This window comes from Haliaeetus albicilla, chromosome 9, assembly GCF_947461875.1.
Source record: "Haliaeetus albicilla chromosome 9, bHalAlb1.1, whole genome shotgun sequence".
Taxonomy (NCBI): domain Eukaryota; kingdom Metazoa; phylum Chordata; class Aves; order Accipitriformes; family Accipitridae; genus Haliaeetus; species Haliaeetus albicilla.
Genome location: NC_091491.1, coordinates 18414275 through 18422147, shown reverse-complemented (window position 1 = coordinate 18422147; position 7873 = coordinate 18414275).

Here is a 7873-nt window from a genome sequence, read left to right as displayed (position 1 = left end):
GACTTTCAGCCTGTGTTTGTCTCCAACATGTCTAGGTCTGTGTACTTGTTTCTCTTCAGAGTCACTGTAGAGATTCTGCTCTTGCAGCTCAAAAAGAGACCGTTGATCAGTAGAATCCATGCCAGGAGATTAACTCAAAGCCATTCTTTGGATGAAAGACATGAGAAGCAGAGACCATACTGGAGATGTGCTGGTCACTTAGAACACTGATCAAGGTTAGTAAGTCGCCAGCTCCCAAATTCCTGCTAGTTACTTAAATGGAGAACATGTCTAGGAAACATCAAAAAAGCTGCAGGGGGTGCTCAAGCCCACTTTGAGCAATACAGAATTAAAGAGGAACAGCAAGTGCCAAGAAGTAAGAAACATACTTGAAAGAGAACCCAGCTTCTCCTCCTGTGACCTGCCCACCTGCACAGCCTGCAGCCTGCTCCCCTGCCCCTCTTCCTGGGAAAACACACAACTCCATGCTCTTCTCCTAGGCAGAACCAGATGTGACATCACCATTCAATATGGTCCTACAGAAAATGGTGACCAAAACCGAACAAAAACTTCCCTCTCACGCAGAAGCATAAGAGATGTCTGCCCAGGGAAGGTTTAGCACTTCCCCCCTCCTCGCCATGTCACCCCAACCAACAGAGGAAAATGAGGCTTACCAAACTGGAAGCAGAGCCTTGAGATGCTGCCTGACTGCCTCACAGTGACCTGAACCAGCACAAGCAGTTACAGGTCTGGTCTGTCATTTGTCAAAAATGCCTCTCTAATACCGTGCAGCTGTTGGGAGAACAAACCAGTGGGACACTGCAGGAATGGCCTTCAAACACTGCACAAAACAGGCATGGTTCACTGAACTGGGGGGGCAGAGGGGAAACACCCAACCAAAAAAGAAAAAAAATCCAGCCCTCATTTGCACATTACATCTGCATTATCAGCCTTACAGTGCTCAGCATTGCCTGGCCTCACCCTCTGGTCCTTTCAACCCACACACTGTCCATGAGTGCTGGCTAAGCTCCCCTCAGGGGCCAGCACACAGTGGTAGCCTAAGCTTTAGCACACAGTATGAAGAGCTTTTGACAGCTGGGTCTCTCAGCCTGAACTATGATACAGAACAGTTGTTCTCCACACTTGAGAGGACAGTGTGTCTTGGGGGAGGCAGGGGGGCTAAAAAAAAAAAAAAAAAAAAAAGAAAGAAAAAAAATCAGACTCTGTAAGAAGCCACTGAGATCAGGCTCTACTACTTCTTGCCAAGTACCAAAATTAACAGTGATACCTCCCAGACCCATGCCAGGTTACAGAGTGCTCTGCATGCCATAAAGATTACATAGTTTGGACATTCCCCCTCCCCCAGAGCTAAACACTAGTAAGAGCTGCCTGTCCACAGTCCAGCCTCTGCTAAATCCCAAAGGCTGTAGACACAGTCTGCCCCGACCCCCGGGGGGGGTGGGGGGGGGTGTGGCAGAAGCTCTACCAAGCTAATCCAGACACAGCAAATGGTGTTCCTCAACACTGGGGGCTTTACCTGCAGCCCCCTGTTCCCACAGCTACACCAATACTGGCATAATGCCATTTTGCAACAACTAATATTCACCCCTCTGACAAGCTTAAGCCCTTGCACTTGTGCACACATCTTTCAGGGGAACACCCCAGTGCTTGCTGCCTCTCAGGCATAAGCTTCAGCCCAAGAATTGTTGCTGCACTCACCCAAAGCAGAGCAACACCCCAGTGGGCCTGTCACAGCATCCATAGGGCTGAATTACCCTTACTGCATTGCCACACCCAGAACAGCATCAGGCAGGTGCAGCCAGCACTCCTCAGTAATGGAAGGCACTTGTCACTTCTGTGTTTACCCTAAGTGTCTACACCCTCCTTTCCTTATCCATGGCATGTTTGTTTTGATTGGCCAGGAAGAAAATCTGTTGGCACAGAAACGATCAATTTTCTGAGCTTATCAATCAGCTTCATAGGAAGTGGGGGGAGGAATGCTGAATTGGACCAGTGAACCTAGGCTGGAAGGGACCTTGGGACAATTCCCACCCCCAAAACATGCACACCCCTTCAAAGCAAGACCAACTGTGAAGCTGCATCAGGTTTCTCAGCATCTTGTCCAGTTGCCATCTGCGTGTGCTCAAGGCCAGAGATTCCCCCAAAACCTGTTTGTGTCCTGTTCAATACCTCACTTGTCCCCATTATGAAAAAAAAGTTCTTAAATCTATTCCAAGTTTCCCTTGCTGCAACTTCTGCTCTGTTTTTAATGTGTATGTTGCTTTAATACACTCAGCTTTACATCTACACTGAAGTCACTCCAGTACAAATCTTGACCTATTCTACTGAATGAAATGGTGTGACAGTGGCACATCACCTAAAAGTGCAGTAGCTTTGAAGGACAATAAAACACACCCCTGCCAACACACACGTAAGAATTGGCTACTATTAATTATCTGTGTATCAATACTCTGAACAGTAAATATGTATTGAGGTGTTTAAATTATCAGATTATTTACCACCTCTTCCAAAACTTACTTCATGTCTGACCAGTGCACACAAGTGATTTTTTTTTTTTTTTTACAGAGAGAAATTTTTTATAGAAATCTTTGAGTGCCAAAACATACTTCTCTGGCCAAACAGTATACCAGTCAATGAAAAATTACCTATTTCTGGTAGAGAGAATGCATTCTCTACTTGACTGCCTATTGGAACTCTTTCTAAAGCATGTCTTCAGCTGGGATTCTTGTCTTGTGAGAAACATTTGGAGCTAGGATCCAATCCCCTATGCAAGACTGAAATCAGGTATAAAAGCTGATCACGCTGAAAGAGGTGGGAACCTTGGAATACAGCAAGTGGTGTTACAGCAGTGACATTGATAAACAGGTAAGGATCAAACTCACTTTGCTCAACATACCTACCCACACACCACCATGCCAAAAGACCACTTTCTAAATCTGAAGAGGATTTCATCAAGACATGCCATCCTTTGTTTTCCACCCAGCACTGCTTCCCGATTCTCTAACCACAAAACCTATTACTTCCTGAACAAACTGTGTATCAGATCACGTGTAACCTCCATTGGTTTTAAATTATTAGACACTCAAAACTCACCTCATCTCCTAAGTTATGATTAAATGGTAAAATGTACATCCTTTACACAGTGCTAACAGACTAGCCAACACTGAATGTCCCTCCTCTTCACCCTGGCATCTGGATTTTGAATGGAGTTACATTGTACTGTCAATTAAAAGTATCAGGGAGAATGCATGTGTAGGACAGAAATCATTCATGTACGCATTACGTAGATTCACAGGGTCATCATCTAAACATAATAAAGGGGTTTTTCAGCATATGAACAACAAGACAAGTACAGCTTCTGTCAAGCTTTCTGAGCTTAATAGACAACACAATCTCAACAGATTTGCAAGAAGAGTCCATTTGAAGCACGAATAGGCAGAGATGTGAGACTTCAGTACCCACTCCCCTGGAGGCGCACCTTCAACATGACCAGAAATGCAGCTTTTCATCCAAAACAAACTGAAGCTCCTGACACAACTCTGAACACCATCAATCATTCCAGATTTCAGGGCAGAACCTACCTAACTATTCAGAAAAATACTTCTGCATTGAGTTACATAAAGAGGACAAGACAACTTGATCCAGGGGTGGTTTGGGGGTTGGGTTTTTTTTAGGGGTTTTGGCTCTGTTTCCCTCCTTCTGTAGCTATCCGTTTAGGAAGCTTCTTGTGAAAAACAGCCATGTTTCTCAATGAGTAAAATCTGCCCTGATTTCACTTGGACAAGATACAGACTTATGTAAAGCAAGTGAACCAAACAGAAGAATGATTCGCTGACGCTACCAGTAAAATGAAGAGAACCAGTGGCTGCTAAATAATCTAGTTTCTGCTCTGACAAAAAGAAAATTAAAAAAATCTCTATTTTGAACTATTAGTTTGGAATAACTGAGTCAGAAGAGGTAGGTGTCTACACTAGAAAAATGCCTATGCTTCAGGTTTTGACAGCATCAACAGCAGTACAAACTGTCTTTGTACTAAATCAAAATAACAGATAAGAGTTAAAAGTTCCCATGAAGCAGCCTTCAAGATCTTTTCTGTTGTGTCTGTTACCTGAAGAACAGCAGGGTGTAGGCTGGGGAGGAGCCCTGTTTGTCTGGCCTAGTAAATCACTTCGCTGCTATACACTGCAGGTAATCCCAGCTGTCCAGGACACAGCTCTGCAAAACCAGCACATCAGTCTGTCAATCAGAAGCCCACAATGTGCAGACTGCCTGCATCTGGGTGTCCAAACAGCTTCCCGGAAACATCAGAAAGCCAGGCCTCCCTGTCATTGATCAGGACAACTGAAAATTGAGGCATCTACGAATAACAGACTTTCCAAGAGAATCTCAGCCTCAGACTGAAAAAGCTATGTTTCTTGGGATGCCAGAATGACAGAAATCAGCTTTTCTTAATAAAAAGGCCTTTCATCTTTTGCAATATATGTCAAAATAGTATCAGGCTGTGTTCCTCCAGATTTACTGTAGTGGAAGCATATCTTCATGTAACAGCAGAATTAAGTATATCAATCTTGCCACTGATTTGTAAATATCACTCTTTTGAACAAGTACTGTACCACTCGCTACACAGACTGCTTAAAAACTGTCAGCATCTGCGAGGTGGTACAGCATCCAGCAAGTGCTGATTTGTTATTTTACTAAGTCAGCCATTTTCATTTCTCACATCAAGTACCATTGTGTACCTGCTAATGAGGGTTATAACATTGCAATACCCATTTGGACAGCAAATATGGTCGTACAATAATTCCTAAAGCTTTAAGAATGGAGCTGTTCACCCGTCATTCAACTGCCGGAGCCTCAGCCTGTACCTGCTGCTACTCAAGTTTTCTAACTAAAGTTAGCAGGACTTGGCACTGCTATTGACAAGTAGCAGCACCACATCAGTACGATCTTAAGGTCTCAACTATGATGTCCTGTACCAGCCCCTCAGTAGAAAGTCCCTGTCCCCAGAGCCCCTTCCCTAAGCAAAGCTGTGGGATCAGGTCTTCAGGTAAGTAATGGGTTAAAATTTCTATCCATTTGGTAATGGATAGAAATTAACTGGAAAAAAAAAAATTGAAGTGTTTTCAGATGATTTTAACCCACTGAAGGCGCAGTGCAGTTCACTTACTTAGTTTCATAGTGCAGGGGAGGGAATCAATCTTCAGCAGAGACAAATCAACACAACTCGTTTCAGAGCTAAGCTAGAGCAAGAAGGCAGTCAAAACCAGGACATGGCAGAAGCCCCAGTTCTCCCCTGCATTTCTCTACTGCGTGCTACACAGATCAGGGTGGGGTATCGGAGGATGGCCTACTGCATGCTCAAGAACAGGAGCAAGCTGGATTTCACTTGCCTTTATTATTCACAGCCACATAGTCTCAGGCTCGTGAGAGGCCAAAGGACACTCCTTCCTTCCTGGCCACACAGCAAATCACAGCTTGCCCTGCCTTGGGATTAACACCTCACATCACACTTCATTTCTCACCTTGTCTCCCACGTTTCCTTAACAACAAGCTACATCACTAAAATCCCATGGCTTTGGCAGGGCTGGTGGTTTTAGGAAAAATACAGGCTGCTTGTTCTTTTTGCATAATGGTCCTGTCATTTTCCTCCCTGCAACTATGCCACTCTTCTCTGCACGTAGTGAGCTTTTCTTTTGCACAACTTTGCTACCAAAGCAGCTCCCTGTTCTACAGCCTGTGCAAATGAAATACCTGTGATACTTAACCCAGACTTCTGTACCTTTGTGCGTGACTGTTTACATATACATTTGTGAAATGGGAAATAAACAAGCTATCAACTTCACTCTTGTCTAATGCTGTAATCCTCCCATAAAACATTCATTACTGAGTATACAAAATAAGCCTTTGTATCAGCTGTAATCAAATGGAGCTATCTATGTAACAGTAGAGTTCCTTCTATCTTTCCACACCTGCTTCTCCCCCCTTAGAAGTAGCAGCCTGCCTGCACATCCAGTACCTACGCTTGAGGATAATTTTTTTCTTTAACCTCCAGCAACCTGAAACAATATATCTGCTTTCTAAATCACACCATCAAGAAAAAGCTTACTCCCAGCTACAGCCGTGTCAGCATTCATGCACTGAAAGAGGGTACAGCATTTAATCTCAACTGTGAAGTTCATGTGATCACAATTCTTACAATAATGCTGGTAAAAGCAAAACTGTGGAAAGGTGTGTTCCCCTCCCTCTTCCTGAAGCATCAATTTATCCATGTATTTTACCTTTCTTCCCCAGAAAAGAACAAGCTATTGTAGAACACTACAAAATAGATTAATATAGCCCCAAAATGAAGGTCCAGCTGCACTAATTTAAGTTGACAGTTGGGCTGCTCAGTGCCAAGTTTTCTCTTCAAGTTTGTTTTAAGTATCTTTTAGTCCACCAAGGTCTATAGCTGTGGGTTACTTGTACCCACGAGGCTCGACAGTCTTCCCTGTAAGTCTGCCATTCCCTCTGTAACACAGACAATACAACTTCCTGTAACTACCAAAGACCTCTTACTGCTGTATGATTTTTAAAATTATTATTATTTTTTTTAAAGTAGTCACATGGACCCCATTCTATTCTGGTTGATTACAAAAGGATAGCTAATAGCCTGATGGATTTTGAAATAAAATCCAGGAAAGCATTTAGCCTCCCACACACAGATCAGGCATTTATCCATGTAATGCAGCAACACCTTCTACCCCAGCACTACGACTGACATTTCCTACAAAGGAAAACTTCCAGCTAAATAATAATCAGTACATCACACCTGATTCCAGGGGAGCTCACCAAGAGAACTACTTCTGTTACCTGACTTTGTCTACAGTGAGCCATGGAGTTTAGAATCTAAAGCAAGATGTTAGAAAAAGCAAACTTTTTTTTGTCCATAATTAGTTACAGGAAAGCTTGAAACTCAAAACTTCTTATTTCTGACAATCACCAAGAGGTTATTTTTCTGGAAGGGGCTCTGGCTGTTACCAAGTGTTCAAAGCTGCCTCTAAAATGAAGGGAGCTCTTACCAATATATTTAACCTTAGCAGCAAATAACTAAAAGCCACTCATCACCAAGTAAGTAGGAGAGCAATACGCGTCACGATGTCATTGCAAAATGAATCTGGGAAGAGGGAGAAAAATCAAACCATTACTGACCCACCATTTTGGTAGTTCCATGGATGCATTTAAAAGAAACAAACCCCATATACAGACTTAAAAGTTCAGTACCCCATTCTTACAAGTGTCAGATACAGTACAAACTAATACTTCACAGCACAAACTAATACTTCACAGCAATAGACCCCCACAAGAACAGCAGCTACAGCAGAACCCCTCTAACCCAAGAATAATCAGCATCGTTCTGAAGAACAGTATTTCGCCTTTGTATCCTCCCAGATTCCAGCAACCCACTGCTCTGAGATTAGGAATTTTCATCAGCTCCAGTGATCTGCAAAAAAAATAAAACAAAAAAAATCCCAAACCTATCACCTTGTAAATTAAAAGTGATCCCAGGATAACAGACCAGCAATTAGCTTGAGGTAAAATGTACTGAAAAACATCTGTCCATGGGATTCCTTGTGCGTGGCTACTGTTTTAGAAGCTCAACTACTTGACTAAACAAGAGCAATAATCTCAAAAACAAGATGCTATTTCTGCAGATCGATGCAGTTACTGATGTTACACCTTCCTCTTCCACATGCATTGCTTTTCACAGGTACATTACCCAGTAAGTTATTGTTATTTTTGAAGACCTACAATAAATGAAAATAGCTGGTTAGTTGAAGCTGTATAGTCCTGTCCCCCCCAAATATACATACTTTCATTTTAACATTAGTGTCAT